Below are 23471 nucleotides of genomic sequence, written 5' to 3' on the forward strand. Positions count from 1 at the left end.
ATTCTTTAACTGTCTTCTGCAATGTGGGTATCATGTCCACAAATTCCTTTACATTATGATTATCTTGAAAAGCCTTTCCTCCTCCTTCAGTTTCAAAGCATTGCTCTGCTAAATACAATAGTACCGATAGGAAATTATTCTCTCTCATACCTTGAAATACACTATTCCATGCCCTACTGGTCTTTAGAGTTTCTTCTGACAAATATGCTATTATTTAGAAGGGTTTGCCTTTGTAGGCAAGTTAACATTTCTAATGTAGCTTTCAATATTATTTTTTTCTCTGTCCTCTTGACATTTTACCTATAATAGTATGTGGATAAATTCCTTTTGGTCACATCTGTTGGGGTTATAAATGCCATATATTTCTGAAAGTTTAGAGAATTTTATGAAGTTCTATTACTGAAACAATTTTCTGTGTCTGCATACACTGTTTAAAGTCACCCATAGTGATGTTACACCTATGGTAGCCCACAAACTACCAAGTTACAACCATTGAAGGTGGTGTGTTGTGTAAACACAGGGTTCACCACCAGGCAGACAGACCAAGAACTGTTGGAGAGGCTTACCACGTCTGCCTTGGATGGTTCAAACCTTGCCAAATCCAGACGAGAGAGAAGGGCTCCTAGAGGCCACTTGATCATTTGCTCCACGAACAGGAGGTATAGTGAAGGGGCAGCATCCTGCCTGCTCCAGATGTTCCTGAGGTTGAGTCAGAGACAAGGGCTCTTCTCTGTTACTCAACCAATCACCTGTTGCACGGGTCTGAAAGAAAATGCCTTTGTCAAGAACTACGTTCAGGGCTGTGGATATAGCTCAGTGGCATAAAGGCGTGCCTGGCAAATGCAAGGTCCTAAGTTCAATTCCTGGTTCCAAAAAAAAAAAAGTACTACATTCACACTCAATCTACACTTCTTCCACTTGCTGACATCCACAGCCTGTGAACTGCTGTACATGATTTAAGACAGACAGGAAGCATCCGGATGATAACAGTTTCACATCATTCACCCCATACTTGGAACTATGCTTCTCCAAACCAAGTTCCTTAGTCAGGACAAATGTCTGCCTAGTCTTTTATGTGAGTCTCTGATTTGTGCTTTTGTCCTGATCGTTTTTTCTCCTCATCCCTCTCAGGGCTCACAGTTCTAAGACACACTGCCATAGCTTCCAGTTACCCTTTCAAAAATTCCTGCACATCCCACCGCTCTCCATCTCTCTCCATGCTCCATGCTGTTCACATTTTCTGATGTGCATCTGTTCCACACTGATTCAGCCAAGACTATCTCCAGTGACCTCCTGCCCAAGTGGTGCAGAAGGAAATCTGATCGTGATTGCTCAGTGCCTTCAAATTCCCATAGAGGATTAGTCCCTAATAGTAGGACTAATCCCCAGAGGGCTTCTGGTTCTATTCCTGCGAGACACTGCACAGTTCAATGTCAGACTATTGTACATGTGGTCACATTCTGAGCAAATGCAGATCTAGAGTAAAAGCTTATAGCACTGTGCCTTTTCCCCCTAGGTAGACCCACTGGCAGGCCAGTATTGACTGTTTACCTCATACTTGCAGAGTTGGGATTCTGTGTCCCCAGCTGGGGAATAAAGTTAAAGTTACAACTCTGTACAGCTCTGTACCCTTCTCTGCATTGCTTTTCCAAGTTTTTACACTGCTGATGCTCCTTTTTCACTTCTTTATTGCTTTCAGATCTCTTTCTAACTTTCACTGAATGGGGTACAGTTTCTTCTCTGTTGGACTGACTCCCTCAATTGCAGAGTTGCACAAAGGTTAGTTCTACCTCACCAGGTGGAATAGAATCTCCTGAAGGTTTTAAAGATTACCAATAAAGTAGTCTGTAGGCAGCTACTTTGCGTAAAATAAAGATAAACTAAAAGACAAAAGACTACAGTGAAATGAGTAGTAACATTACAGAAATTCTGACTAAGGTCTTCTTAAAGATAATTGAGTTTGACTTTGGAGTTTTGCTCCCAACTGTTTTCCCCAGTGAAGGAGGAACTGAACATCCCCAAATCAGATGCTACTGAATATATTGGAGGATGACAATTGGTTTCATATAGTTAAAAAGGACAGCATGAGAGGGGGCTTACTGGTGACTTTTAGTAGAAAGCGTTAGTGCACCTATGAAAGATGCTTTATTTGGGAGGAGCCATTGCCAGTCAAAATTACCTGATATCTCACCATAAAGGAAACAGTGAAAAACTCCTAATGAAGAATTTGATTACCACAAAATTTAAGGTGACTTCTAAATAAGATCTTAAATGAATCAAAAGTTAAAGAATAGAAAATGATTGAGTATACTTAATTGCGCCTATTCTATTTTTTTCTGATAATTGTTCTAATTATTGAAAGCCTCACTCACGTTTATGTTTCTTTGTTTCAAAAGAAATTCTTTTATCTCCAATGACATGGATCAGCTCTTGCTTAAGGCAATGAAATTTCACTAGTTTTAGAAAAATCTTTGATCGAAGAAAGAACATATTGTCCTAAGAGTGTGTTCTTCGTTTAACTTTCTAATTCTCCAGATATGTTTTCTTATTCTGTTTCAAGTACTATGGTGTGGTTTTTGTCTTTTTAAATATTTCATTTAAAAGATTAACATTATATTCCCTTTCTAACCTACTCATTTCAGAGAATAAATTGCGATGTCTTAAACATTTAATCCATTAACTTAGAATTCTTTCTTGCATAGTGTATAGTACCTAAATATATTCGGCCAGGGTAAGTGGAAAACAGGTATAAGAGTTGTCAGGTTATTGAAAATTGATTTGGTGTTTAATATTCATTAAAGTTGAAAAATTGTTTCATATTATCCTGAGGCCCCATTAAGCAATTAGGGCATCGCTAGCTGCTTACAGCTGCCCTGGATGTTGTGCCATTTATGAAATTTGAGTAGTTCAACGCAGTAGGATCCTGATTTGAAAAGCAACAATCTGAAAGCTCATCTTCTCAGGCAGGGAAACACTGGTTTATTTATTTCACTGCATTAAGCAAGACAGGATGATTTTTTGTGTTGAGTGGTTGCCTGTTGGAAGATTAGAAAATTCTGAGCAAGTGGGCTCTGAACAACAAGCTATCCTATTTTACTGATAACCAGCAGTGGAGGTGGTAAATGAGAAGATCTGTGGGTTTCATCTTGATTTATTAAGGTCTCACTTGAAATCCAAATAAAATGGGAAACTTTTTGCATCACAGCCTCAGCCCACTATGCTTGAATAAAAGTAACTTGCAAGTGGTTTTGTTTTGAATACTGTCATCTCAATCAAGAAGCAAACTTTACTGAACAAGTGGGACACAATGGATTCTACTGCAAAATGTTACTGAAACATGCAAAATTTCTTATCATCGTCACTTAACTAAGTGAAGTATCTGTTCCTGCAGAAGAATAGCCTACAATTAAGCTTTCTTTGATATTGTCTTTAAAACGTCTTCATTTAAATTGAAATTCCCAGATGTCTTAATAGAACCCAGTAGAATCATAAAACAAAAGTGTGTACTGTGTGCATATTTTAAAATACCAAATAGAGTTCAGTTCATTAGCAGAAACACTGACTATATTCCCACAATGAAAATTTGATATTAATATAAACCAGGTGAGATCCTTTTAGTGTAAAATAACCTTAACCCTGGAACTCGATTGTGCAAGAGTTTGTTATTTCTGTAGTTGTTGAAATAATTAGTGGCAAATTTTAAATTTTTGAACAAATACTTATTGAATCCTTTTCATGCACATCAGAAAAACACAAACTTTCTCTACAAAGGATCAGATACAGATATTGAAGGAGTGAGCATTCATTCAGGCAGTCAGATTCTGTCTTTGTGCACAACTCCACCTCAAAACGCAGAAGAAGCCCTGGCTACTACCTGCTCAAGTGGGCATGCATGGCTGTATTCCGACAAAATGTTATTCACAAAAACAGACAACTGTCTGGATTTGGTCTGAGTACCATAGTTTTCCAATCCATAAAGAACAGCATTGTATTAAGAGCTGTATAGGAGATGGAGTTATGAAACCATTGTTACTACCCCCAAGGAACTTATAAGAGGTTATAAGGCAAATACAAATTTTTATAGCAAGTAAATGATGACTATGTACTAGAGAAGATGGTACAGAATAAGTCAAATGAGATTGGTGGAAGGGTCTCTTTGACACAGAAAGGGACTGTTGTTTATAGCGGGGAAGCACAGCAGACAGTGGACAGATGGACACCAACTTGTGGGGGAGCCCCAGTAGAGCCATGTTCCTCTTACCCATGTCAGGGTCTTTCAGCCACTTTCTTTTACCTGCAGAATAAATATTTGTGTCTTTATCTTACAAAGGAAGTTGTTGAGACTATATGTCAGTCAAATTAACACACCCAGAAATCAAACATAGGGTTTTCTTGTCAAAGCCCTCAGAATTGGGGACAATAAGTGCTCTGACATGCCTCTATTAAATTGGAGTTCCCTCAAGTGGTACACACTCCAGCTTAACTAGCTGTAGATATTTTGTTTCTATAAATAACAATAAAGACAGAAAATGTGAGCTATCCGTAGGTGTGAGAAAGTTTTGAATATAAAGATAATTGCACTTAGCAAATGGAAGAGAATCTTAAATATTTTTGAATATAGAGTGATTAAAATGATAATTTGGGAAGATGAACCTATTGAAGCATGTTCAGGCTACAAACCATCATTGTGGAGTAACGTTTTGTTCAGAGAGAGAGTGTTTAAGAAACAATTATAAAAAGGGTGCAAACAGTAATAGATATGTCAGGGGACCTTTGAATATAAATGCAACATCCTTTGCAGAGATGAACACATTGCAGTCATTTTGAGAAACCTTCTGCTGGACCAGCAAGAGTTTCTACGATCCAGGTATCTTCAACAAAATATCATAGATATATCTTTAAATCAGCTCTGCCCCTCATATACCACCTCTTTTCATGAAGTAGTTCTGCATGTCACTTCTGTAGCTGGATTCCACAATTTCTGCATGCCAGAGAGTCTCACAAAAGTATCACTTTGGTCCAATTTTGAGGGGGATAGTGACAGTGGCAGCAATTGCGTGGACCGCATTACCCTATGCAAAACCTCAATGCTGAGCTTCATCATTTTCCAGGTTTACTCTTTCTGCTTTTCATGTAGATCTTAATGAATTAACACAGGGTACATTTAAATTCAAATACCAGGGCAACCAATATGATTTTGTCATTTAATATTTGAATAATTGTTATTGATGTAGGTTGTAATAGTGATATCATGTATCAAACACATGTGCAAGTAACATATATTTTATTCTGAAAAGAACTGTATTATGGATTTAACATTAGTATGGAAGAATGCTAATCTTCCTAAAATATTATTATGGCATGAAAGCATAAATTAAGTTTCAAAATTTAGTATGTTTTATTTTAATTACTATTCATAATTTCCAAGTGCAATACATTATATTAAAAGAAAGGGAAAAGAACAGAAGAATTATGATCTGTGTATCAACCTGAACAGCACCAGTGATCATATAAAGCAAGTAGTATGAACTATTGATTTGAAAATAGTGTAGTGATATAACCAATGTTTTCATACGTAAAATAAAAGTATTGGAGAGTGAAACTGCTCTGCCCTTGTAAAAGGTTAATGCCACAGAGCCTCTTTCAAGGGTTTAGCTGGCTTGACTCTTGTAGCTTATTTACGTATAAGTATGAAGGTAAAATGTGCTTGCTATGCTGTATAGTATTCAGGAGGCTTCCTTGAAAGGAACCTAGTTTTTATAACTTTTTATTAATATACTTGAAAACAGTCATGTTGGATAAGAATATATGAGAAAAACTGACTTGTTTGGTTTCCCGGGCTCATGGGTTTGGAGGTTATTGTAATTTAAATACCTCAAACAGTTGTACTAGTAGAGGAAATGTATATTGTTCAGTGTTGCGATCTTTGATAGAAAGCAACTAGCCACAGGCTATTTGAATTGCAATTAAATTAAATTAAATATTCACTTTCTCTTCCCACTGTATTTAAAGTTCTTTCGCATGTGATTAATACAATTAGTGGATGGTGTGGACATGTATAAAAAAATCACTGAAAGGTACACTGGCTGATGTTCTTATAAAGCATAAAGTAAATTCTCTGCATTTATATTTAGTCAAAAGACAGTAAATAAAATATAAACCTATTATAGAAGTATTTTAAGATAATGAAAAACCACTAGGAGAGTAAACTTACGTTAAGGTTATCTTGATTTGATCAGCACCATCATGCAAAGTATATCCCAAGCACTCAGGGTGAGAGACTTTACGGTAATTCAAATTCTGATTATAAAGGCATGACAGCCAGGTGTGAGGGTACACACCTGTAGTTCAAGCTACTAGAAGGGCTCAGGCAGGAGCATCAGTTCGGTTTAGAAGTTCAAGGTCAGCATAGGCAACACACGCTGTCTCAAAAACAAAAATAAAACAGTGTAAGCACGAATAGTCACAGATTAGTAAAATTTAAGGTTACTATGTATGGCAGTCTGTAGTGGTAGATGTGGGGAGTTAATTTCCTGGAATCTTTCCTACCTTCTCCCCAACTAGTATCTTTTTTAAGAAAAGAGAATAATAATAATAATAAAAGAATAATAGCAAAATACCAACAACATAGACAACACAAAACAAAGCAAAACGAATCTGAAGAGAACAATATGCAATACAACAACCACGGGTGAATTCCTACCGTCTTGTCTAGTGAAACTCTGTATCATTTCTAATTTGTTTTGTTTTGTTTTTATTTTTTTTCTCTTTAATGGTTTGATCAATCTTTGCATTCTTTGATCTGGTAATCTGAGCAACTTCGTTGAAGACAGCAATATGTAATATAACAACCACTGTTAATTCCTATCATTTTGTTCTGAAACCCAACTAGTATCTCTCATGCAGTTTCTATGTCAATAATTCCAATTGTGTTTTCAGGGCAATTCCTATTTCTATAGAAAAATGGTACAATCTCATCCTCTGTGTAACAAATATGAATGTAAGAATATGACTTTACTTGCTCCCAACTCTAACCATAACTTACATTCCTCCTATCGTGCTAGGTGATGCTGGTTGGGTAAAACCCAATGAGATTTCATCAAAGTCAAATTCTGCAATTTTGTTTTAAGAGTGTGGAAGATCCATTTTCACTTCCTCTGTGCTCTGTGGTGGATGGGTTGAGGCACATAATCATAGTTATTTGCTACATGAAAATGCGAACCTAAGGATGGAGAAACTGGGAGTAAAAAAGGGGATGCTTGTGTCATGGAAAAAATTGAATTAAGTTCTGACAATGACACACACGTAACCTGCACCAAACCTGAGCATTTTAGTGAGTTGTTACTTAGCTCAATAGTACAAGTAAAATGTTGAGATGGATTTTTTGTCAAGTAAGATCAAAATTATTCTGATATTTACATATATAAGGACTTATAGGCAAATTTATTTTTTCTTCATACTTTGGCAGCTATTGTACATTAGCTCTGTTGAATAGAGCCTTAAACTCATTTTCAATAAATTTAGATTGATTTTGGTATATTTAAACACTGAATTGCAGAATTTTAAACATCAGATTTACTTTGAAAGCCAGGAATAGGCAGTATTATTCATGTGATAGATGTCTATTAACTTAACAATTGATTGTTGGGAGTCCCTGGTTTAGGATAGAACTAGAGATTTTGAATGCTGTATGGAAGAGCGACTCCAATGGAATCAGAAGAAGAGATAAGCCAGGCTGCATTGAATAATGGCTCAGAATTCACTGGCATGTCAACTATAACACTGCAAGGGCAGAGGGATCTTGGGATTGTGCATTGCTCAACTCTCTTAGTGCTGGGAGGAAATACTTAGTATGCACAAAGGAAAAGGAGGAAAGATTTATTTGACTCATGGATTCAGAGGCTTCATTCTATAGTTTTCCAGCTGCAAAGCAGAAACCTGATGGTGGAGAAGTGGAGAAACATTGTTGGGAAAGAATACTGAGAGGAAAGCGCCAGGGACTAAATCTAACCCCCAAAGTCATATCCATGTGACTCAGTCAGACACACCCAGATGTGCACTTTGTTAATCTGAGTGTCCACCAAGACAATCAAGTTGACAGTCCAGGTTAACCAGTGCAGGTTGTAAATAGGGTTTTTAATGAAAGGAGGCAAGTGAATCACTGTTAAGATGTTTTATCTCTACCTAGCACTGGGATGCAGATAGGGAGAGGTAACTAATGCTAAAGGAAACCAGGGATTATCTATAGTCTTTGCCAAAATGAGGAGGGTTCATTTTAGTGAACCATAGCACATCTTAGGAATCTTAAGTTTTCTCCCATAGACCTTATAGATTTTTTTAGAGAGCATATATACTACTGCAAATGGGAAGGGCACCAAGAGATGGAGGGAAGACAAGAGGATGTAAAAATAGTTAAGATATATTATGTGCCTGTACCAACCCCCCCAATGAATGTAATCATGATGTACTGGAAAAATGCATTAATCAAAAGAAAAGTTTTTTTAAAAATACTGTTTACAAATATATGGTAACAAGTAGCAGAAGAAAACTAACATTTCCATTTAAAAAATTCAAAGAATGGTGAGGGGGAAATATGGGGGATGATAAAATAAGCGTGAGGAATTTCTTACTTTAAAAGGAATGGAGCCAACTACTGAAGTTCTAATGGTGAAGAGTTAAGAAATTTGTATCTCATTACTTAGGCTGCAGTAGATACAACCGGTAGATAATCTGAAAACAAGCGTGCCTAAAATGCTATTTAAAACATGGCACCATGTTCATTGGAGATTTGTTAGTTGAAGTGGTGAATTAACTTAGAAAATATCACAAAGGGTTACAGAGAGAGAACTACTGTTTATGATTCAATGAAGAATTTGCATGGAGAGATGATTAAAGCATAATCATGCAGCTACATTTCTTTCTTGTTCATTACGCACACATACATGCAGCTATGTGCATCTACATGTGTTTGATAAGAAGGAAGGAAACATCAAGAAAGGGTGGGTGACTCTCCATAGCTTACCTCCCTTTACAAATGAATTGAAAAGGAGAAAGGTAAAAGTGTCAGAGAATAGGAAGAGTTAAGAGTTCAGGAAGGAATAAAGTGATACAGTTAGTGAATGTTCATTCTTGACACGGTTTCAGAAGATTCTTGGGAAATCGACTATCTTTGATAACCTGTTAATCTTTTGGACCACACATGAGCCATGGCACCCTGGTGTGAATGATCACGATGGACACAGTGTTGAGAAAAAAGCAGAGATCACCAAGTCCAAAATCATGGAAAACAAAATTCTGTCTCCTTATTAGATCTTTTTAAAAACATAAACTTGAATAATTTGCATGGCAGAAGTTGTTTACATGGAATACTTTCATGGATATGAATTCTTCCATTTTTTAATTTTAAATCTATTTGCATATTTATTTTCCTAAGCAAGTGAAATATGCCTTTGGAAATGTTCTTCAGGGAGGCACCTTTGCCATGGTCAGAATTCAAAAGCTCAACGAGTGGTTCTGTCAAATGCGTAGGCAGATGTAGAAGAGAGATAAGTACATAAAACTCCACTGCAAAGATTTTCAGGTTGCAACATGCTTCAGGTGTTTCCCCCCCAGAGTTTAAACACTGTGCAAAACATTATGTTTTTCAGAAAAGATAAGATAGGAGAAAGTACAGAAAAGGTCATAAATGACTTAAAGCACTGACGTAAATTACATTCCTTCTCTGTTTCTTCCTGCAGAATAATGTCTCAGACCAGCTCAGGAACGATGAATTTATATTTTACTTCTTCCAGCTCAGGAACTTAGAATCCTTTTTGAAAGGCTGATCTTGACTTTTTTAAAAACCCAGTGATCTTTGGAGTATCAAAGCCAATATGCTGTGCAGGAGGTCATCGTTTTGGCACTTGCCTGAAAGTGACAGTGTTGGCCTCTCTTTGAGCCAACAGAAGTCACAGCCAGTGGCCCTGACCCTCAGCCCAACCTTGCACAACTTTGCCCTCTGGGGCACAAGATCACTGCCACCAGTCAAAGAATGTTCTCAAAAGCTACCAACTCAAATCACGCTGATTCATTACATATACATGTATGAAATTAATAGGACAAGCTAATCTTTAAAGACCCTAGAGAAATGAGGAGGTAGCCTACTTTTCAATTTGCTCATAGTTTCTTTGGGAAAATGAACAAGGAAAAACAAATTATACTGCAGTATTAAAGAAAGAGTGAAGAATAACAATATTGCAAAATCAAATGGCAGGATCATCCTGCATGTTGGCATAATTTATTTGAAGTTAGTTTATGTTTTTCATATACCTCTGTGAAAGTTTTGAAGATCTTATTGACTTTCTCAATGTTTTCTTGATCCACACAAATAATGAATATTAATTGCAACACCCATGTTTTGCAAAAGTGACTCCAAAAGCCAGAAAAATGAAGTGTCTCTCCCAGAATCACCCATGTTGTTACTGACAAAGGTGAGAAGGTCTCTCTAACTCTCCCCTTTTCCCTTTTTCCTTATATCTGGATGCTGTTTAGTATATTTAGAATATCTGAATTTTAAATTCCTTCCCACAGTTAGTTCCCTGTCTACTTAATCTGTCCCTTCTGGCAGTATATACTCTGGCCCTCTTTCACTTTTGCAAACTGAGAACACTGTCTCATTTGTATTTGATTTCCCTGTTCCTTGAATACTCCACACAAAGGCTTCTCTTCATCTCAGGGTGTTTTCCCAGAAAGTACTCTATCTATGCCCAAACTATTACCAAAATGACTGAGGACTCTCGTGACAACCACCGTGATCACATTTTCTGAAGTGTATTTTCAGAATTACACTTTATGTTCTCCATCATATTTGTTTTAGTCTGAAATTATTTCATGTTCAAAATCTCTTTTCCTCCTCTTGAAATAAACCCCATGAAAGCCAGGCTATTGTCTCTCCTCTTCAGCACTCTGTACAGTGTTGACCCATAAAAAACTCTTAATTTCTCACTGAAGGAGTAAATAATTCTAGTTCCCCTATCTTAGGCATAACATTAACATCTACCCACACTATAATGTCCAAGTGCTGAGAAAGAGAGATTTTAAAAGAAAAACAATCCATGTAAAGGGAAATCTCTCTGACTCCTTATATAGTGAAAATACAAAGGCAGAAAAATGAAATGTATAGCATACTGGGAAGGCATAACACTTTTGTATGTTTCTAGGGTGTTTTACATGGTATAACCTACATCACAAACATCACCTTCCAGGAGAAGGGTCTAGGGAGGAAGTAGTGTTTCTTCCAGTGAACCTGAGGTGGGTGAGGTTGTCCAGGGAAAGAGCAGAGCCCAGAGTGAGTTTTTGGAGATTTGAACTTTACATAGAAGAATAGGCCGAGAGGATGAGAAGGAGCAGGCAGGAGGATGAGGTGAACCAGAAGGATGTGGGATGTGGTGGTGGTGGATGCTGTAGACTCTTCTCAGAAAAGAAGACCAAGGCAAAGATGAGTTTCAAAAGACAACAAATGGCCAAGACCATAAACATTATTGCAAAATTAGTAGAGCTGTATGTGTGTCCTGTGCCTGATGACAAGGTAGAGTTGCCGTCTGTACTCCTTCAGTGTCATTCAAGCTGCTATGACAGACACATTCTTGAAGGATATAATTCGCACAGTGCTGTTTGTGTCACACTCTAAGCAGATGCTCCTGACTGGCAAGTGGTCGTTTGTAATGATTCCTTCTTTCAGCCCCATCTCCCTGAGGACCTCAGAATCTTCTTCCTTCAACTGCTGTGGACAAGAAGAGAGAAGGTAGAACTGTTTTCTGAAACCCTTAGAGTAAAAATCACCCACCTAACTTCTACCCACATTCCCTTGGTAGAGAATTAGTCACCAGGACCCAAGGCTATTCAGGGGATCCAAAATATGTGCTCCATAGATAGACAGCTGTTCCCTGGAAACAGATCTATGCTATAGCCCAGATAATGATGGGAAATGACCCACCTTATAGGATAGCACAGCTATGTCTACAATGAGTTCCTTTTCCCTGGATAAATATCAATAGACTATCTAGAAATATAGGGCTGATAGTACACGTGCCTCTTATCAGAACAGAAGAGAGAAGATATATACATTATATTAATTCAAATCTAGTTTTGATTTAGTCATGTAAATTTTCTCATAGAAAAATAGGCAAGAACAATGAAAACTGAGTGTCTGTATGTGGCTAAAGTGGTGAAAATATAGACTCCTTTCACAAATGAATGGCTTCTTCCTATTTTTACCCGGCAGCCACTGGCCTGAATTCTCTCTGCCCTCTTGTCCAAGTCTCCTGCTGATTGGATGGCATAAAGTGATTCTTGGTGTGAAGTCTGGCCCTTCAAAACCCTAGCATGGCTTGTCTAGTTAGGTCCTATGTGTCCCATTTGGGTTGTTGTACTGTACTTATCTTCCCTAGAAAGCATACGTCAGTTTCATTACAAGATAAAGAGTGTGCGCTCTGGCTTAAAATGCTCTGTAGTAAAACAATATGATCCCAGCAGAGGTCATAGGTGGAGAAAGAGGCAGGGAAGTGTTACATGCTCATGAATTACTGAGTTAAGAATTAACTTGAGGGAGAGTATATTCGGACATGAATTGAAACAAAACTACAACAAACTATTAGACTTATCTTGACTATTTCTACTTCAACTGCAATAGGTGAACAGGATATAAATCCTGAGTAATCAAACATTTCATTGATGTCTAAGCATTTTCAGGACACACATGATCTTTGTCACAAAGACTAAATTCTGCTATCACATCTTGAAAGCACAGATATGAACAGGCAGAAGCATAAATCAGTGAGTTTTATCAAAATGTGTTTTGATGAAACTTCATTGATTCACTCTGGAATTTGAATGTCATATAATTTTCTGATGTTATATAACATTCTTGTGTTGAGATTTTCCTCTCACAATTTAGAAATGTAAACGAACTACTCAAAAATAGGTGGTGGGTTAGACTTGACTTACCTCTGGCATGCACAGTAATTAAAAGCACAATTTAGAACTATATTTTATACACTTATTTATTTATTTATTTTCTTTTTTTTTCCTGGTACCGGGAATTGAACTCATGACCTTGTGCTTGCCAGGCAGGTGCTTTGCCACTGAGCTAAATCCCCAGCTCCTATACACTTATTTAGAATAGAAATTAATAATACCTATTTTCAAAGTACAAGAAGAGTAAGGTGAGAGTCTATACTATAAAATTTTAATGTAAACATTAACATGTTTTCATTTGTGTAGCTGTTTTCATTATTTACACTAAGGAGACTATGGGAAATCATCTCAGGTCAGTTGAAAGGAGAAGAAAGGTTCAATTCTACTCATGTTTAGTGATCATTGATGGCTTTAATGCTCAATTAGGCGATTAGCTGGCACCAGAATGAGAAGTGCATTTCTTTGCGTGGGTTTGCATTGCTTTGTCTGTGGTTGGGCTGGTGAGATACCAGGAGTGTCAGCCCTCCCGCCCGCTGCTCCTAGATGCCACCAGCTCAATCACTGTGCGCAATGGACCATAAGATACTTATGGATCTTCTGCTTGGCTTCATTCTTGATGCTTCTGATCAGACGTAGTGTTTCATTTCCAATATCACAGATGACAGAGTAAAATGCACAGTGTGCCGCTGCAAATGTCAAAAGGTCAGCAGAAGAAAAGACAGCTTTACCGCTGCATTGGGATGAACAACAATTGAAAATAAATGCCCATTTCCAATTCTTTGGTCTTGTTTAACTTGTGGATATTTGATATCTGTTTGTTATTATCTACACATATCCAGGGATTATTTGGCTGGGCTGCAAAAAAGATAAATACGTAAATACATAAATAAACAGATAATAAAGCTGTAGGAAATACACTGTGAATGGATCAACATTGTTAAACCATGTTAAACCATGATGTTAAAAGTGTAATGTTGGGGGCTGGGGATTTAGCTCAGCGGCACAGCGCCTGCCTGGCAAGTGCAATGTCATGAGCTTGATTCCTGTACCAGAAAAAAAAAAAAAAGTGTAATGTTAACACAATGTGCATTAAGTTTTATTTAATACTATGCACTTCCAAGAACAGGCTGATAAATTGATAAGAAGGACTTTTAACCATCAATGCAGCCTTCAACCTACAATTATTAACTAATTCATTCTGAAAGAAATGCTCTTAGAAATACATATTTATATTTTGTTCTCTATCAAAGGAACATACCAAATTGAGGTAGAAATCTAAAACCAAGAAAGAATGCATTCTTTTTACATACTTGATTAACTCTGAAATTTCATTTACCCTCTTACCTGATAGCAGAATTTTATTCACCCTCTTACCTGATAGAAGAGTCCCAATATATTTCCCTGCATCTGTGCTCAGGAAATGCAACATATTCTTCAATATTTACTTGTGAGAAAGTACACAATTTTAGAAATCACAGACAAGAACCAAATAAACAAAATAAAATACAATTATGGACAAGATGGAAAAATTATATATTCATTGACGAACTGCTTCCTGTTCTTTCCCTACTTCCTTCCAAACTCTAAGCTCCCTTCTGCATCACAGTTGAATTTTCTTTTTCCAGGCAAGGCAGAGTCTACAAAGGTGTGTCCATAACAAGCCCAATGGTTTTCATTGGTTCTCACCTTTGCAAACCACTTGCAAGCACTCAGCACTCCTTCGTTTGCTGTAGATTCTTTAGCGGAGCATTGTTTGTCAAGACTGTATTTTCCAAGCTTGCTAGAAATCTTGGACATCTATTCTTAAGCAGCAGAAGAATTAGAATGGAGATATATTTACATTCTAATGCACAGGAAGCATTAGCAGCAAAAAAGAATCAACAAAGATCTGTCTTTGTTGATTCTTTTTGGCTTCAGGGTGACAAATACCCTTAGTGGAGAGGACTTACTTGGAAGTTTTCTTTGATTGTGTTTTGACAAGAAAAATGAGAAATTATGAGCAATTACAAAATGACACATGAAATAGGCTGGTTTGTACTTTGTAGGTCTATTCTCTTTTTGTGTTTCTCTTCCTTGGTTTCGCTGCATTTTTAAAATTCTTTTTTCCTCCATTTCCTTCACCTTTTTCTCTTTCCCAGTTGACTCATTTTCTTTATTCATTTTTTTCTTCACTCTTTCACTTTCTCTCCTTATTCGGCTTCCTACTTCACACTGTCTTGTGATGAACAGTGTTTTCCAGTTCAGGCACTGTGGTCCAAAGGTGTCATTTCAGAGAGCAAATAGCCTATCCCACCACTAAAACACAAGATAACAATAACAGAAAGAACCTGCACTTTGAACTCCCAGGCTTGGATTTCTCCTTTCTCCCAGGGGTATGGTTTGTTGAAATAGCTCCACTTGGTTCAGTTTAATTTTTTTTTTTGTAGTTTCAGTTGTTAGTCTTTTTTTCTTCATGAAAAAAAATCCCTCTAGCCTTCCTCTTTTCCCCACTGTTGGTGGGCAGTGGGAATCCTCTAAATCAGTACTACTTTCTGACAGTTTTGCATGCTGCCAACTAAATGTAATGTTTTTGAAATGCAAGCACAATCCTTTTTAACTAGGCATTTAGTTTTAGTGGAATTTGCATTTGACAGTCCCAATTCATGTGTTTCAACATCTGAACGAAATTGCCCTCTTTGAGTTCTAATGAAATGAATATAGTGAAATTAACCTTTTGCCACAAAAACACTACTCTAGACAAAAGCTTTCACTGGTTTTGCATCATTTCTGTGCAGTTATAATAGACTGAGTACTCCTAAGGTAATTCACAGTGATGAAAGCGGTTATGAAGAAAAAAGCATAAACACCAGGCTTCCTTAATTATTCCCTCAAGTGCCTGTGATTTCTTGTCTGTGATTGGGACACTGACCTGGACGCAGCTCATTATTTTATTTATTTCTTTTAACAATAAAAGTGTGATATCAATAAGTCACAAAATACCTAAAAACATAGAAGTCATTTTGTAGAACACTTGAAATTTTACATTATAATTATTCTTAACTTTTGTTTTCAAGCTAACTTGTTAGGCAATTCAAGTATACACCAGCAGAGTGAACAAGTTTTTCAAAATATTTCCTTCTGTTTTCACTGAAATTTAAAGTTAGGTATAGGAATCACAAATTTTAGTTTTAACTATTTCTTTGGGAAAATATTACAGCTATTAAGCCACACTGTTGGCCACAGCTAGCAATTGTGTGGTGTGCAAAACCAAGCTCAAAATATAAAATAAATGTAAATGTATATATAAGACAGATACGCATAAACAGTTTTACTAAAATCTTATTTTCTAAATTTAATGCTTAAAATTCATTAAAATCCCCATTAGATTTAAAAAAAAATCCTATATTCCTTTAGGATGTAATTTTTAATAAAATAATTTTTAAAAACCTTTTTACAACTGCACTAAATCATTCTTATGACTGGCTTTTATCAGCAATTTCCAATTAGCAATTATCGTGAATAAAGTTGTTCCTGTCACTTGTGACATACCGCAGAGAATCCCATAACTGAAGAAACTTCACTCTCTCTCTCTCTCTCTTTCTTTCTTTCTTTCTTTCTTTCTTTCTTTCTTTCTTTCTTTCTTTCTTTCTTTCCTCATATGCAAGGAAAGGAAATCACGTTAAATTGTAAAGTTAACAATTTACAGTGCTCAATAATTTGGATGTATCAGAATCCTCTGGAGGAAGATTGCTTCACCACAGGTTCCTGGGCCCCGACTGCTCGCATTCTGAACTGATGCTGTAGGTCAAGGGAGGCTGCACATTCCTGCTTCTTTCATTTCTGGTGATGCCAACACCATGACAGACCTGGGTCCCTCATCTCCCAAGTGAGGCTAACTGCTCCAGTAAACTTTGACTAATCAGGCTACAGTGTGTCACTGAGACATTAAAGATTATCAATGGTTGCTTTTTGAAAAGCAGCTATTGAGTATGAAAATCAAATGGTTTAGGGTTGTGCATTTTCATCCACCATTTGAGATGGGAGGCAAATTGCTGCACCATAGATTTCAGTATTTTATATAACAGGTAAAATATTGCTGCCTATCAGAAAGTTACTGTTGATAATAATACTAGATATCATTTTAAGATCTTAACAAGGAGCATGGCACATGGAAAAGAGCCCAATATATTAAATCTGCAATTTTAGTGGATGACAAATCAAAAAATAAGGATAACAGATAGATTTCTTTGTGTCAATAATTAAGTATAATATGTATTAGCAAATACCTTCTGTTATGGTTTGTGTCTGGATGTCCTCCCAAAGCCTCCTGCAGTCATGGGAGGTGGGCTTTCCAGAGGCGGCTGAATCTAGCGTTTGTGTTTGATTCATTGTCTAGAACTGGGATTACAGCTGTGAGTGTGTTACACATGCCCTAGGATGGGTAGCCTACATGCAATATAAGGGATAGAAAGAGCCTTCTCTCCCTCTCCTGCCTTTTGCTCTTGTTGCTTTTGCTGTCCCCCACCACCATGAACTGTTGCTCCTCTGCCATGCCACCCTACCTCAGAACCAGCTGAGTATGTACTGAAACCTCCACAAACTGAGCTAAATAAATCTTTTCTTCCCCAATTTGGGGCATTGGGTATTTTGTCTTAGCAACAAGAGAAAAGTAACTAAGACACCTGTCAAAAATGTTTCATTCTTCTGAGAGAATTTCAGGTATACTTTAGATTTTCAGGTGTACTTTTGCTATTAATACAGAGTTGGTTAGGGATGACAACTTTTGAGTTATTTTATTTTAAAAATATTATTAAGAGATGCTTTAGTTTTTACTTTATCTGCTTTTTTTTTTTATTTTTTTTTGGTTTGGTTTTTTTCTGGTACCAGGAATCAAACTCACGACCTTGAGCTTGCTAGGCATGTGTTGTGCCGCTGAGCTAAATCCCCAGCCCCTATCTGCTTTTATTCTTATAAGAAGAAACTATAGTTTTGTATAAAAAATTAAATGAAATAAAAATGACAATATTTGACTTTATACATGTCCATGTTCCTATTGACATCTTCTATACAAAGAGATTAAGCAAATAGTAATAACCAAAGTAATAAAGATAAGATAATTACAATTGCAATTCTGAGTGAACTAATTTTAAAGTCTCCAGATTAATGTTAGAACAGAGAAATTTTTTCTTGCCCTACTCTATCTTCCTTGTAGATTATTAAGGACAGATGTATTGCAGAGTTACTGTGACTATATTATCATAGAAATAAATTAAAGATTTTCAGCATTTCTTATAGCATTTTCTTTTTCAAAACTAAGATACTGAATGATTTATGGAAATATTCATGAAAAAATAGCATAGGCAAGTAAAATGTTACTTTTTAGCGATATAATTTTTGACATTCTTAAACTTTCCATCTCTATTTTATTTGACTGTTCCTAAATGCTTTTAACCATCTCATGACAGTGTATGGATTATAAATGTTATGGTTTCTGTCTGGGTGTCCCCTCTAAAGCCTCATGCAATCGTGGGATGGGCTTCCAGAGTTTATGATTGATTCATGGTTCAATGTTGGGATTATGGGTGTGAGTGCTACACCACTCTGGGGTGGGTAGTTTTGCATATGATGTAAGGAAGGGAAAGAGGCTGCTTGCTGCCACTCCTCCCCTTGTGCTCTTGATGCTTTTGCTGTCTTTGACTGCCATGAACTGTTGCCCTCTGCCATGTGCCACTCTGCCTTGGAGCCAACAGAGTATGGACTGAAACTTCCACAAACTGTGAGCAAAATAAACCTTTCCTTCCTTTATTATGTGTGTCAGGTATTTTGTCTCAGCAATGAGAGAAAAGTAACCAAGACACTAAGTATTTGCATAAAATAAACTTTTGTTAAAGTTCCTAGCATAATACAATGACAGATATGTAGAACCTATTTGATAAATTTTAGTTTTTCCAAATGCCCATAATTCTATGTTACTGACATCTCCATTCCCTTCCTCAGTAAAAGACACTCCTCTTCTGAAATTCTATGGTTGAGTTTTAGTTCACTTAATATTTGAACAGATGTACTAATCAACAAATTTGCTTATCTTCTCTAGCTTTTACTTGCTAATATACATAATATTAAGGTCTCATAAGAGGAAATATTTTTAACTGTATAGAAAAAGATATGAACAAAACTTTGATATGGAATATATATTTTTAAATTCACATTCTGAAGCTCAAGTTACCAAAGAGAAAAATCATTTATGAAAACTAGTTAAATGGCACTGAGAAGTGCTTAGAAAAAGAAAACAGGTGTGACTGTACCTGTAGCGCAGGATATTCTGTCTTATTTTCAGTTTGTAGTTAGCAATCATTTAGGTTTGGTTCTTCACAGAGGCAGAAAAAATACATAAAATTACTCCTAAAGGATCTGTGTGATTCCTGATAGCCTTTACAATACTTGGGCATTTTGTTTGTTAAGATTCCAGAAGTTGCTTCACTAAGTTCCCTATTGTTCCTCACTAAAGTTATCATTTCTGTAAAAGGTACTTCTTATCTTGTGGGGAGTTTTAGAAAGAAGCAGTTATTGTTATCTTTGAGCAGATGAAATGGTTTAACATTGCTCAAAACTTGTCCAAGATTTTGATCTAAATCTTCAGCTAGGCCATCTGAACACATGACTAACACGCAGACTAAAGAGAATTTACTTTAAAAGAAATCTTATCATAGATCACATAATAAACCTTGGGCTATTCAGATTTCCTCACAGAGAAAGAAAAGCACTCCCTGAAACAGGACTGTTAAAAATAGGAGTCTAACTACCTTCTCATGTGGGCAATGACAATTTCTCCATCCTTGTTAGAATTCTGTTCCCCAGTTGAGCAATATGCATTCTTGCTGGACACCTTCCCTGTGTATGCTATAGCTGCTTCAATTCTAGCATTCTGAAACCCTCTCTTCCTTCAATCTGCTCTGTATTTCTTTTTTGTGCACTTGTTCTTCCTGCCTCTACAGTGTAGGTTCATGGAATTATAACTCTTCCCCCCGCCCCAGAACAAAGGCTCAGGAGGTTTGATTCTCTTACTGGTTGAATGAGCTTGACTCTGAGTTGGAAGTTAGCATGTTGGAGGCTTAGTGAGTACTTCTTGGAATCTTCCCCTGTGGAGAGGAAAAGAAGGAAAGAAAAGAGGACTGGGGGGAGGGAGAGAGAGAGAGAGAGAGAGACAGACAGACAGACAGACAGAGACAATGACAGAGACAGAGAGACAGACAGAGGTGAGGGAAAATGTATTTTCCCCAAATTCCTCAGTGGACAGCAGTAGTTCTCCATTTTAGATGACCCTGATTTACGAGTATGTACTCAGCATTAGAGTGACTTGGGACGCCTCACCTGCACCTTTTAACTTCATTTGAGCAGCCCGTGAATAAAGGTTACCCTGGGAGAAGGGAAGTGATCTGGGGGAAAGGAACACTCTTTAAAGAAATTCAAAAGAAAAATATGTCATTCAGTTATGAAGTTATATCTGGGCAGCATAAAATAGTGTCTACTGCAGACTCCTTAAGGGAAGACCTGATATTTGTCATCCAGTCATGTTTTTGGCTTAAAGTTTCAAATCTAGACTGGCCACCCTTTGGCTGTACCCTGCCTGACACAAAGGCTCTTGCTGAGCACAGTACTTCCTAAGGCCCCTAACCCGAGCTACCCAACACCTTCCCTAGCCACTACACCGCTCAAAATAAAAAATACTTCCATGAATCCTACTTAGCCAGTTCAGCAACTGCCCCGCCTCTCCGCTGGCAGCAGAATAAGTTATTAACTCCTTAGTTTACAATTTAAGAACAACCACAGTGCACCCCACATAGCTCTCAGAGCCTGACTCTCTAAAGAACAAATTTTACTTTTTTGAACCATTAATTATTCTCATTCCTTCTTGGGTGCTGTGTTGAAAACGTTCTTTGCTTCTAAAACTATAAGTCAGTCTTCCAACATAAGATGAAATATGCCTACTTGGTGTAGGCTAAAATCAAATGTAGATCTTTGACTATATTCGAGAGAGCATACATACAACAAATCATATTCATTATGATTTTGTTTAGGTCATTTACAGAAAGAGAGAAAGAAGGCAGAGGGGAGGATGAAGATGGCCATAGGTACAGAGAACACATGTACAATATTTGAACTGTTCTGGGTTCTATTTGTTCCTCTGAGGGTACTTTTAACAGTTTAAAGCATGTCATGTCGCAAGTTTGCCGTTATCCTACTGAGCCTTATTTATGCAGAGTTGCTAGTACACTTAACTCAACTTACCATGAAGAGCACACATGCACAAAAGCCTTTAAAAACTTGGACCTACAGATTTAAAACTCTCAGACTGAAGATCTGATTGCACACCTGCCTGGCGAGAGTATGGGTTATTTCTTATGTTTAAGTTCTTTTTATAACAATGCCTCAGTTAACAAACACTGCTGTTCAAGATCAATTTGGTTCATGAGCAGAAGGATTCAGAAAAATTTCACTTCTGCTTGTGAACTCTGCATCAGGTGATGGACATGACCACAGCCAGCCTTGTGGAAAAAGTTAAGTTAGTAGGCTGATGTACCACCGTACTCTCTGTTCTTGGTTTTTCCTCTGTCTACAAGCACAGGTGAATATCTAGGTGTATTGGGTTTTGTTTTAAGTTTAAGAATGCACTATATCCCAAGGCTGATTGTGTCTTTCTAATCTTAGTGCTTTCCCTCCACCCAAGTTCCAGCTAGTTCTTCACCAAGAAAATCTTGTTGGGAATTAAATTTCTTTTGCCTCAACTGGAATTCTATATATCCATCTCTATATGATAGATAGCTGAGATAATTGTACTGCTGATGTCTAATGGTTTATTTAAAGGAACAGTTCATGCTTAAATTTTTTTGACCAATTTCTCATTCTTATATCTGATAATCTGAACAACTAATTTGAAGGCAACAATATGCAATAGAGCAACCACTGGTGAATTCCTACCATCTTGTTAGTGAAGCTCTGTATCATTTCTAATGTTTATTATTTTTTTATTCTCTTTAACAGTTTGATCAATCTTGCATTCTTACATCTGGTAATCTGAGCAACTTCACTGAAGATAACAGTATGAAATATAACACAACCACTGTTAATTTCTATCATTTTGTTTTGAAACCCTGTATCATTTTTATCGTTTTTGCTTTGTTTTTTGTTTTGTTTTTTTGTTTTTTGCCTATGTTTTTGTTATTTTCTTCTTGCTTTCTTTTTAGTCTCTTTAAAATAAAAATTTTTTGCCTTTCCTCTTGACGGAAATTGAACACAAACAGGTGATGGATTCCTGCCACTCTGCTATTATTAGAAGTTGTTGGGTTTTTGATTGGCAAGCATGTTTTGTAGTTTGTGTGTGTGTGGTTAGTCATAATTCAATTTAAAATACAGTAAGAAAATCTCACTGACTAGGTGAAAGGGAAAATGATTGTCTTAAATTGTAACACTCTTCTCAGAACGCACCACAAACAACATGAGAAGAAGAAAAGGAGAATCTGGTTTAGCTGAATGTGATAGGAAGACCCAGAGAATACAGGCACGTGTGAATCCCCTCTGTGTTTTAGTTCTTTCATTCTATATGCAAATTTCTTGTTCTCCGTGAAAAATATCTTTATCCTTCTGAGGAATCAGTCTAAGATTAGAGAAAAGCATAACATACATATATGCTTTTAACATAATAGCTATGGCTAATTCTTTTAAAAAATAGTCCCAAGAGAGTAAATGCATTCAAAGGGAAAAATAAATTAGATCTAGTCAGTCGTGAATTGAAAAATAAGTGCAGTTGAAATACTGAAATTTGATGAGGACACCTGTGATCAGATGTGTGTATCATTCATTTAATTTAGGATACCATTAATTTTAAAATATGCTCAGTTAGGAAATCATCGTATAATATAAGAAGATCATTTCATCCAATGTAAGAGGGAGGACATGTGATACAGATTTAGCATCTCTATACCATAAAGTATAGAGGTCAGAATAAAAACAGGAAAAGAGAGGAATGACTGGATGGCACCCATCAATGTGGTAAGGTAGCCAGACAGTGCACCCTATTATCAGGGTGTTATTACCACAGCAAAGCTCACCTTGAAATGTAATGAAATTTTTCAAGGTTGTTAAGGGGAAGAAAAGAGAAGTTAGGAACAGAATAGTTTTCATCAAAGTCATGTTTCATAATAATAATTTTTAAAACCAGTAAGGGAGTATATTCAGAAATTCTGGGGATATGTAAAGCACTCTGGAGATTTAGCTAAGTTCTTTTAAAGAAGAAAGTGCAATATAATGGTGAAAGTTATTCAATTTTGCTCCTAGGAACAATTGGGCCCATATTGAATCAGGAAAAATGCTGAAATGGTTGAACAACAAAACTCCACATGATCATATTTCTTCATTTTCCATGTTGTTACGGTGATTTGTGTATTCAGAACTTAACAATGTGAATGGCAGGAAGGATAAGTGATTATGCACTGCTGAATGCCTTTATAAGAGTTCACTAAGAAGAAATTACTGCTGCA

At 36.7% G+C, this 23471-nt stretch overlaps 1 protein-coding gene across 1 annotated transcript in view; it reads left to right on the plus strand.

Annotated features, from left to right (window-relative positions):
- Positions 1-23471, plus strand: part of Cntnap2 (contactin associated protein-like 2) — a 1999509-nt gene that overhangs the window by 770998 nt on the left and 1205040 nt on the right. The gene's annotated exons all lie outside the window — the stretch shown is intronic.

The sequence above is a fragment of the Chinchilla lanigera genome, unplaced genomic scaffold, assembly GCF_000276665.1.
Source record: "Chinchilla lanigera isolate Chin_1 unplaced genomic scaffold, ChiLan1.0 scaffold00090, whole genome shotgun sequence".
Classification (NCBI taxonomy): domain Eukaryota; kingdom Metazoa; phylum Chordata; class Mammalia; order Rodentia; family Chinchillidae; genus Chinchilla; species Chinchilla lanigera.